Genomic DNA, 9,882 nt, shown 5'->3' with positions numbered 1-9,882 from the left:
TTTCTTTCCCCGTGCAAATCCCACATTATGCAGTCTTGTTTTTAAATCCAATCTGTCTGTGTCAGAAGCACAGCAGTAAGTCTGCTTCTCTATATGAGGGAAATTGTTTTCTACTAACTGATGACCTCAGCTTAGCAGTTTCTTTTCCAGCACATCAAAGCTCACAGCCAGCCTTGCTGCAGCAAGTGCACTTTTGAGTGGCTTTATGACATATAAAGACCCTCTTTGGCATTCATACTGTGCTTCTCTATTGTTTACAAGCTAGCAGTGAATTATTTATGGAAGTTGCAGGAACTATGGCTCTCTTTTTTACCCAAAAGCTGCATTTTATCTTGTGGTGAGATTTTATGTGAAAGCTATTTTTTCGGGTTTATGTCCTTTTTGCATTTATTTGACAGGTTTTACAGTAGCAATCCCATGTTTCCATTTTTATTACCGTTAAAACCCATCTCTGAAAATTATTATTAACTGCAGCGTAGCTTTAACCCAGTTGATAATATTTTTCTTAGCGTTCCTGCTTTGAAATGATTTCAGACAAGATCACAGTGAATAAACTAATATAAATAATCTCAGTGAAGAAGGTCCATTTTGTTGGTCCAAAATAAAGCTACAGGTCATTGGTTCACTTCTGCAGTGTAGTATATAACACATGGCTGAGTAAAATGATGTTTGACAGTGCTTAAAATAATTATTGATTACATTAATCACAAGTTGCATTGACAAACTTGAATGGCTAATAGTGCCTATATTAAATGTTGCTGGTCGTATGCTCTTCCCTTCGTCTTTCTTTCATAGAGATATACATATCCAATAACAGAGGCTGGTAGCCCTATCCACATTTGGCCAAACTTACCCGTGTCCAACTGTCTACTTTCACCCCGTGAGACTTTAACTGTAATATTATTTTTATTATTATTGTTATTGTTAATTTTGCAGCTGAATTCACTACCATGCTCTTAAGTTGTTTCCATTTAGATTTCTTTCCATAAGCATTGAGACAAACTGTGAGAAAGCAGTTTGCAGAAGTGGAAGATTTCACACAATGCGAGCTGCAGCTGGCTGAGAATGGGCCTTTCATAGGTTCTTCTTCCTGTGAATTATTATTATTTGTATTGCAATAGCACCTACAGGCCTCAGTCAAGGCCCCGTTATGCTAAGCACCATACATACATATTAGTAGTCAATTAGAGCCCTGGAGGCAAAGTTTAGATTCAAGTCGCCATAGCTGAGGGATGTTTGACTCTGAGATTCTGATTGGGGGCCATCTCTAGTAAGGAGTATGTTGATGAGTGGTTTATTTCCTATGGATGGATTGCTTTTACAAGTCTGGAAATGAAAAAGTTGTTCCCATGAGGCTCCTTTCCATCCCAGGCCACCCTCACACAGGGTTTGTGTCCCCCAGACAGATGAGTTCTCCAGACTTCCTTGTCTCCCTGTCCCAGTTTTTGTGTTCATGGTGGACATTCCTGAGCCTGACACAGCCTGACACCTGGAATGCTTGAATGTGTGCACTATGAGTCTGTAAGCTGGCGATATTGGCACCCCTTAGACATACTGGAATGGCCATTTGCAAAACTGCCAATATCCCATATTGAGGTTGAATGATTCCCAAGTACCTGTTTTCCTCTCACTTGCTTTGAGGTATTTTAGGGAGACTGAGATGCCAGATCACTAATATTGCTGTAGTCGTGTCCACACCTGGGAGCACAGTGTTTGGTTTTGTGGTTGACTGGAGATGTAACTCATCTGTCATGACTCTAGCTGTTTTCACATACAGTCAATCTTTTAAAATGTAATGAGATCCTGATCTGGGTGTGGATTCCACTGAGGAGAATGTTATGATTAAACACCTGCTCATAGTGGTGGCAATCTCATATTGGGTATATATGACCTGTATGTGCTAATGGTCAGTGTGTTTTGAACATTTCAAATGAGACTTTCAGAGGAGTCCAGCACTGGCCTGTCTCAGCCTCCTTTACTGTACCATTGAATTCAATGGAAGCAGAGTTGGGCCATCATTGAACATTTTTGAAAATCCTATCCTCCGTGTTTGCTATGGTTGTTCCTTTCAGCTGTAGTCAGTCAGGGAGAGGATGGCAGCTTTATTCCTCTTCCTCGAGGAAATGGGTGATCTTCTAAAATGTATATAATGGCATTCGAATTTTAATGCTTCAAATCAATGACATTCCGGCAGGGGTTAGGCCCTATCTGAAGGCCCGTTGTGGCATTCCAGATAATGTAGTGGGGGACAAGAGATCGGCCCAGGCTACGGTGATCTCCCCACTGCCATAAATCCACGAGAGACAGGGCACTGTACTATGGCCACTGCTCATCTTGCTGATTATAATCACCTACTTGTTACCTTGTGCTCTGGGTGTCTGTCCTATCGATCGTTGTCGCTCAATCTGAAACATTTCTTGGAATCCTAGAAACAATGGGTCAAATTTAGTCTGTGGCTTCAAGACACACATTTTCTCTGAAATACATGTGGAAAGTTAAATGCACTAAAAAGCATCTCAAGGTATAAGACAAAGGGATGTGGGTAGAGGGTCCCAAAAGGAAAAAAGACTTATAACTTGACCATGCAGCTCTTCTGTACATAGAACTCCTATTGACTGCAGTTGGAGTTGTGTGTGAGAAGAAGCTACAGAATGGGATTTCATCATTTCAAATTTAAAAACAATCAGAGAGTTAAAAACTCCCTCATACTATAAAACATTACTTAATTAAATGACTCTGATTCAAAGGAAATTAGGAATAGAATAGTTGGTGAATCCAATTATGTACTTCCTAATGGACCAGACTATTAGTGTTAGCCTGTTGATTCATTTTTTTAAGGAAAGGCAATTGGACAAATTTATACCTTGTGTGACTCACTTGATTTTTGAGCAACAATACTTTTGTATTTCCTAGCCATATACGGGCTCAATTCTGTAGCTTATCTTCTCAGATAACTCCCACTGAAACTAGTTGTAGAATCAAGTCCTAAATCTTTTGCTGGAATTCCAAGCTAATATTTTGATTAAGATGCTGTTTATTGCTTTAACTTTCCAACTACAGTCCTGACTTCAGACAAGAAAAAAGCATATGGATTGTTTATGCTCAGTTCTTTAAATTCAACAGACAAGCCTCTCACAGCTGGACAATTACCTATGTCCTGCCTGCCCTTTCATAGTAATCCCTTTCTTGTATACAAGTCCCTTATGATATGTCAATTAAGCATTAAAAAACAATATGAAGTTACTTCAGAATCAAGATGAAGGAATAACCTTTGTCTGAATGACACATGTCTAGTGCTTACTTGTGTTTTGCTTCTCCAGCATAAGTGTCCACAAAATTAATCTTTTGTATTTGTCTTTATAACAAATTTAAAATAGGGAAATTTTGTTCTTATGAGACTTTTAAAATTACCACAAAAGATTACACTGGTAAAATTAGAATTACATAAAAATGTCTGCTTAATGGAGATGCAAATCAGACTCCCTAAAATTCTTCTTTTAAAGAACTGGCTTGGATGTTTAAGCAGTGGAATAAAATAAATAAATAAAAAGCACCGTGTACTATTAGCAGCAAAGAGTCCTGTGGCACCTTATAGACTAACAGACGTATTGGAGCATGAGCTTTCATGGGTGAATACCCACTTCGTTGGATGCATGTACTGTTATGCTCACAGATGACATCTCAGTTTTCTATTTATGAGCAACTATAGGATTATGATTTTGGGATGATCTTACAGTTACTGAACTAAAATTTAAGGCCACCCTGAGTCCCTAACTTTATTTCTTTGCCAGTAGAGCTATTTTTTCCTCACATTTAATCCTATCAAACCAATGTAAACAAATTAATACAGGCTGTAACGTGTCATTTTAGTTATAGCCTGTAGTTGTGTTTAGGGTTATTGGGTAGCTCCAATACAGAGGAGCTACTAAATAGCAGGGGTCTATGGAATAAATCTAGCAGAGTCAACCACAATTCCTCTGGGAGATCTGAAGAATCACATGCCAGAGAGCTTGCTCAGCCTTTTTAGATAGTTCAGTGTGTGCTGCCCCTACTCATTCTAGTATTTCTTTCAGCTAGCATAACCTAGGACAAAAGGTGTTTTCAGTGTAAGGTATACTCCATGTAGCCTCTGCTGCTGGGGTCTGTTCTGAGCCCCAACCTCAGTTTACAGCTGCCCTCCTCAGGGAGAATCCAGGGAAGGTGATGGTGCTGGTGCAAACCCAAATTCCACCCATGAGGGGTTAATCCCTTAGATACAGCGGCTCTTTCTGGTACAAAAGGATGTAATTTACATGCCTCTCTGACAGCAGAAATGAATCTCAAGCCCAGTAGCTCTCTAAAATCAATTGTGTTAGAAAGAGGTCAGTCATTCATATGGTCTAGTTAAGTTTGGGCCCTATAACATCTTTGTTGGAATGTCTCCTTCCTCTCTGGATTCTATTAGCAGAAGGCAGGTGGCTCGTTATGGCTTGGAGCGGAATCCTGGAATATCAGTTTGCTGGCTAAATTGCAAGATTGTGCTCACTGGAAATAATAGGTTGGGAACAACAGATTTCATAGCATTCCCTCTAGTTTATTCAGTAGAGCATCAGATTATAGTGGCTCTTGCTTCAGTACATTATCCCTACCATATCTTATTGCTACATTCCCATGTGCAGAGCCTGAAAACAGCCCTTTTGCAAAGGCAAAGATTCAGCAAAGGCAAAGATTTTTTAAAGGACAAATAATAGTTCTTCCCTTCAGTTGACAGATAAAGACCCAAATGGTATGGGTAACAAATTGAACATAAATAATTTCAGGCATTAATGGTAAAATAACAAGGAAAATGCTTGCAAGCACACTCTGTCAGGGCAGGGAATTCTCATTTAACTTGCAGCATACCTAAGACTAAGATCTCTCTCTCTCTCTCTCTCTCTGTCAGTGTCTTTATAGTATGGTTGTACACAGTCTGCAGAAGCAGTGAAGTTACAGATTTTGGACTTCTTTAATGGGGCCAATCAATTAGATATAATGAAAATTCACTCTATCTCCATACACAGTTGACAGTTCCCATATTAATCTTGTGAGAAGGGCCAATTTAGCCCTAATAGTGTTATTTAACCTGGCCATTTAAAAAGTTAAAACTTTTTTAATGTAGCCATTTATCTAGCACTCACATCTTTAGACAGCTGATGTGGTTTGTTTGTTTGTTTGTTTGTTTTTCTGAATGTCTGAAATGTGAATTTTTGGTTTCTCATCTAACAGGCCAGATAGTACTTTTTTTTTTCCTCAAGGATTTTTATAACATTTGAACCTCCAATATTTTTTCCATCCATCATGGTCTGAGAATGCTCGTCTCCCCATCTTTCTTCTCCTTACTTTTGCTTAATCTTCATAGATATTTTCTTGCACATATTTAATGGCATTTTAGGCATTCTCTGTCCTGGCAGTGGCAGTATGCTGTACAGTGAAGACTGGTATATTGTTTCTGTAATGGAATTGGAGCGGATGAACTGGTTATTTGGATGTTTATTGTATAAGTATATTGGTTTATTTTAACAGGGAGTTATAAGGAAAAACAAGCAAGAATGTAAAAGAATGGTTCAAGATAAGCCACTTCTCTACAAATTCTTAACGATTAAGAGACACTGTAGGACAGGTAAAGACCCAGGAACACAAAACATCAAAAGAACTATAGTGAGGTTAAAAAGTGTCCAGAAGAAGAGATAGCAGTTGTTCAGGGGAACCAGGCTGAGACACAGGTACCTGATGGGTACCTCAAGAAATTAGGCCTGCTCAGGGGATGGTGAACCATTAGGTATTATAGACATGTGTAGACTGTTTTAAAAGGATTTTTTTCTCTAAAAGTTTAGCTCCTACTGTTAAAATAAATAATATTTTGGTCTGAAGAAAACTGATCACTGTATACCACTGGTCACGACCTCCCAAAGGGAAGAAACATAGGTGCCAAATGTTTTGGACCAGCTTGGGTAAAAACAGTGAATACACAGGGTGCTGTTGCCCAGAGTCTGGTCTAAGAGCAGGAGAATTGTGGAATTACACCTCAGGCAAGGTAAAGGCATGAGGCCTGACACCTGAGGGGTGCCCTCAGACAGACCAGAAAGGGGACAGAGGTGCAGCGAGCTCTGTACTGGTATAGCTTCAAAAACAATAACCACTTCTGAAGCAGTAAAAGTATGTGTCATTATTTTGCCTTTAGCAAATCTCTCTCTAATACAGTTATATATACAAAAACATAAGTAAAGATGCACACAGAGCACAGGCACATACATATTCTCATTTATCACTTAAATGAGTGCTTTATGTGACCTCGTTCCAAAAAATATAAACCAAAGACTTTTACTGATACACGTTAAAAGCTGTATACCTCCCTTTATATAAATTCAAATGTGCAGTAAGAAATGCCACCTTGTAAAATGTTCCTTTTCACATTTGGGCATAATGTAGTTTACAGGCAGGATATAATGGTTTTATATTTGAGACAAGCCCATATAAGCAAGCTTCATAATAAGGATTTATGTTTGCATTTACTCATCAGCGAGATAATGAGTGCAGCCTCTTTTTCCCCTGTCAAGTGTATGCAGTGCCAAAAAGGACAAAGCATTACAGCAGATTACTTTACATTCATTTTAATAATGTAGTTTAAATAAAGATATAAAACTCTTTATGTAACACTGGCAGCATACAGCCCTCCTCAAAGGTTACCCAAGCAAAAGTGATAGTTTTAAAGACATACTACTTCAGTACCTTTAGAATTTTCATTTTGGTGCCATTGCTTGATAATCTTGCATTTTCCAGTTCCTGTATTTATCTTTCTTGCAGGATCTCCAAAATTATTAGTCATTCTCCACCTTTTGAGGACTGTTTCTTGCAATTTTTTCTGACATGGAAATCTCTCTCTTACAACCCTTAAGACCACCAAATGAGGCCATGCCACACAATTCAAGGCCATTCCTAAGCCCACTTCTCTACCACCCTACCTTCTGCCTCACCACCATAAATTCCTCTTTGTCCCTAAAGTGTTGCTTATGAGAAGGATTGCCAAAGACACGGCAGGTGAAAGTTGTAGGTGTAGGAACAGTGATTTACCAAGTGGTTTTTATTCCTGGTATTTTCTTAACCCAAAGAACAAGAGATTTGTGTCCTATTATCCACAAGTCTCTCACAAAAATAGAAATCAGAATGATATTACCTTTTGTCTGGCTGCACAATAATAGTTTGGGACCCTTGAATTTTAAGCTGCCTTCTTCCACATCCCAGTAAAAAGAAAACACAGGCAATATGACAAACTAAGTGATAACTGTTACCTGAATGAGGTACTACTTTATGGACTGAGTGCAGCTTCCAGAATATGTACTGAGGGCGTGTCTAGATGAACAGTTAATGTGCGATAAAGTGGGTGTAAATCTGCAGCATACTAGCCTGCCACTCACTAACTGTTGATACGGACCCTGGCACCGCGCACTAAAAGTTCCCTCCTGCACTTTGCTCTACTCCTTTTTTCAAAGTAGAGTAAATAAAAGCGCCCTAGGGAACTTTAGTGCATGGCACCAGGGTTCACATGGACAGTTAGTACGTGGCATGCAAGTGTGTTGTAGATTTACACACCAACTGTCGCACACGAACTGGTCATCCTGACAAGATCTAAGACTCCAATTTAGGAAAGCACTTATACATGTACTTAAAATAAAGCACCCTTCCTGAATAGACATATGGTTGTGAATGGTGGCTGATATTCCTTGACAGACGATGTCCTCTTATTAAGAAGACTGGCTTTAAGAGTGCACTCAAGTGAACAATTAGTTCTCATTCTCAAGGGTTTTTGGTACTTGTTCAAATCACTGAAATTGAGAGTAAATTTGAAAAAAATTCTAAATCATACCTAGTCATTGACATTAGTAGAAAACTCTCTGAATTCCAGATGAGCCAATATTATGTTTTCCAGACCCTACTTTTCCTCCCACTGTTCCCTTTTCCCTTTGTGATATATGGTCTTGAATTAAGTATAATATACCTGCTGGTTGTTCATGCAGCAGTGCTGCTTTTGTATAGTTAAATTAATACAACTTTGGTGGGAGTTTTTTGTTTGGTTGGTTGGTTATTTTTAGTACAATTTACAAGTGCATTGTTCAGTAACTTCCCAATTACCCGCTCAAAACCACCACAATCAAAATACAAAAAATTATAGCACCATTTGCAAGCATAGAAATAAGTCAGGAGTAAAGCGGCTTGAATATTGTCAAATAACTTTTTATTATTAATTCAAATTCTGAATTCTTAGTACAGTGATATTGGTACAAATTATTCACAATTCACTAACATTAATGCAAATGTGGTTTTGTTCACACAAAGGTTTATCCTTTGTGCTAAAACACACTCCCATATATACCAGGGTACTAGTATGTTAATAATATTTTAATTTGCTATTTGTCATTTGTTACTCCCTAAGTTTTAATCTTCTGTCAGCAAATCAGGGATCAGAAACAACACTATTTGATGTAGATGCCTACTCACAACATGAACAATAAACTTTTTTCAAACCACTGCAGTGTGAAAATTGTTTGGTGAATACTTACAAATAAAGATTACATTGACAGAAATAAGGATCTGTCCATGAACAATTGACAACTCATCAGATATTTTAGTCAAAACAAATAAATCAAGCAGCTCTGGACTGAAATTGATGAAAAAGTGGATACATTTTTCAAAAATGCCTACATGATTTAGGAACCTAAGTCACATTGATTTTCAATGAGTCCTAGGCTCCTAGGGGCGCAGGTTTACAAAGGTATGCGAGTATGCAGATAGGCACTTAGTGGAATTTTCAGAAGCAGGTTAGTCATCTCATTCCAGTTGAAAGTCTATAGTACATATGTTCCTAAGTACCAAAGTCCATTCTGAAAATAGTCTTTTCTGCATTTTTAAAAATGTTATCCTGAGTCACTAAAAAGCAACTGCCCATTACAGACTGGTATTAATTTTAAACACCTAGGTATCCCCCTGACATTTAGCTCAAATGAAAAATATTAATCTATGTCCTACTTTTGAGCTATATCTGTAAAGATGTGGAAAACTGGCATATCACCTCTTTGTTAAATTGGCCATCTTAAATTGCCACTAAAATTGTTACATGCCCAAATCTGATACGCTTGTTTTTATTGTTATCTATCCATTTAACCAATTATTTTGAAAGCTACAGACAATTATTAACAAATTTATGCAGAAATGCAAAACACCTGAAATCTAAAGAGCTACTCTAAATGACCACGAGGATTTGAATGAGATGGACATTCTTAGCTTTCCTTCATCATTTCTGGGTACAAGAACTGGTTATTGTCTTCCTTGACATGGCACAACATGACAACATTGGGAAATTATTTTGTTAGTGTATTTGTGCTCTCAACCATGTCTCTATTATTACTAAATGAGAAATGTATTTCACTTCCAGACACTCAAAGCAAAATAAATAAACCTTGTGTTCTTTTTTTGGTAAGATTTAGCTGGATTATTATGCCACAAAATCTTCAAGGGTTCATCATGTCATTCAACCTCCCAAAAATAGAGAAAAAGTGATCATACTTTGTCTGAAGGTTCTATTTGCAACATAGTTTATAAAGAGTTAATAAATGATTAATCAGTTGTTGATTTTTATAAAGCATCAGGTCAACAGGTTGCTTAATACCCTGTCTTATGTAACACTTTTTAATTATCTATTATACATGCTTATAAATATCTATAATACATACTGTTCATGTCTTATAGCTTCTTTTAATTATTTATTAACCCTTGAAAAACCATTTGTAAATAAAAATTTTATACAAAGGGTGACCGAAAAAGTTTTATTTTGATAATCATTAAGAGGTTATTATCCAGGATCAATAA

At 37.5% G+C, this 9,882-nt stretch overlaps 1 long non-coding RNA gene across 2 annotated transcripts in view; it reads right to left on the bottom strand.

The window, feature by feature from the left end:
- Positions 1-2,302: 2,302 nt before the first annotated feature.
- LOC120395579 overlaps positions 2,303-9,882 on the bottom strand; it is a 28,228-nt gene continuing 20,648 nt past the window's right edge. Inside the window, exon 3 of one of the 2 annotated variants that reach the window (XR_005592708.1) lies at positions 2,303-2,425. This is a non-coding gene — a long non-coding RNA (uncharacterized LOC120395579). Of the gene's footprint in view, positions 2,426-5,363; positions 5,468-9,882 lie in introns of those variants that run through there. The other variant, XR_005592709.1, reaches the window with a different exon arrangement.

The sequence above is a fragment of the Mauremys reevesii genome, linkage group 1 (genome assembly GCF_016161935.1).
Source record: "Mauremys reevesii isolate NIE-2019 linkage group 1, ASM1616193v1, whole genome shotgun sequence".
Taxonomy (NCBI): domain Eukaryota; kingdom Metazoa; phylum Chordata; order Testudines; family Geoemydidae; genus Mauremys; species Mauremys reevesii.
This window is presented reverse-complemented; position numbering and strand designations above follow the sequence as displayed.